A 985-nucleotide genomic window follows, 5' to 3' on the forward strand; every position below is an offset into this window, starting at 1 on the left:
CTTCATAGTGGCCATCGCCATTCACCTCACACGTATTCCTTGCCGGGGTGGCTTGGCCACACATGTGGTATTATTTCCTAAGAAAGAACAGTCAGTGCAATGGCGTGAGGGTACAGCAGGTGCCAAATGGGGACGGTCCCGGTTTTGTGGAAAAAGGAAAGGTGGGAACATGGCAGTCCCTTGGTCTGTCTCCTTCGTAATCTCTCGGGAGCTAAAGGTGACCTGTGGCAAGAGCTGGGAAGCTGGGCCTTGCCCGTACAGCGCTGGGAAGAGCTGCAAAACTCATTATATTCGGATTTCTGCTCCTGTCTGTCCTGGGGGCAGGCTCTCCAGTTAACCCGTGGGACTGGCGGCAGAACAGTTCCTTTGTAACGAGCGACGGGCAGCAACGGACCGAGCTACGGGCTGTCCCCCCCGGGCTCCGGGACACCCTGACAGAAGGTTCTCCCCGGTGACAGGGTGACAGGGACAGAGGGGTTCCCCGTGATGGGGCGGCTGTGAGGCCGCGCAGGGCTGGCGACCTGTCCGGGCGGCCCCCACAGCTTACGGGGACACCGGGCCGAGAGGCAGCGGGGAGCCCGGCCTCAGTCCCGGGAGGTCGGTGCCGGGCCCGCACAGGCCCTTCCCTTCGCCCGCCCCGCCGCCTCCCCGTCGCCAAGGGCAACCGGTTCCACTTCCGCCCGCCGCCAAGATGGCGCCGGCGCCGTAACCTGGAAGCGGTCGGCGGCCCCGCGTCTTCGGTGGGCCCGCCCCCGTGGTGCGGCGGGAGGTCTGTGGGCGGGGAGTCCCGTGACGGCTCGGTGCGCAGAGACGGTGGCCGGCAGGGGCGGGCGGGGAGAAGGAGGAGGAGGAGGAGGTGGGGGGGCTGCCGAGCGCGCCTCGGGAGGATGGCGGAGCCGCACGGTACGGGGCGGGCGGCCGGGCGCGGGGCTGGGGGGGTTTGGCCGCCGCCGGGGGCGTCGGGGCGCCCTGAGGCGGCGGCTGA

General features: G+C 68.5%; 1 protein-coding gene across 1 annotated transcript in view; it reads left to right on the plus strand.

Annotated features, from left to right (window-relative positions):
* The first annotated feature begins 844 nt into the window (after positions 1-844).
* SHOC2 (SHOC2 leucine-rich repeat scaffold protein) overlaps positions 845-985 on the plus strand; it is a 68,284-nt gene continuing 68,143 nt past the window's right edge. The window contains exon 1 of the mRNA XM_014959426.1: positions 845-903. The gene's annotated coding sequence lies outside the window, so the exon portion shown is untranslated. The remainder of the gene's footprint in view (positions 904-985) is intronic.

The sequence above is a fragment of the Calidris pugnax genome, unplaced genomic scaffold (genome assembly GCF_001431845.1).
Source record: "Calidris pugnax isolate Ruff unplaced genomic scaffold, ASM143184v1 scaffold4, whole genome shotgun sequence".
NCBI lineage: Eukaryota > Metazoa > Chordata > Aves > Charadriiformes > Scolopacidae > Calidris > Calidris pugnax.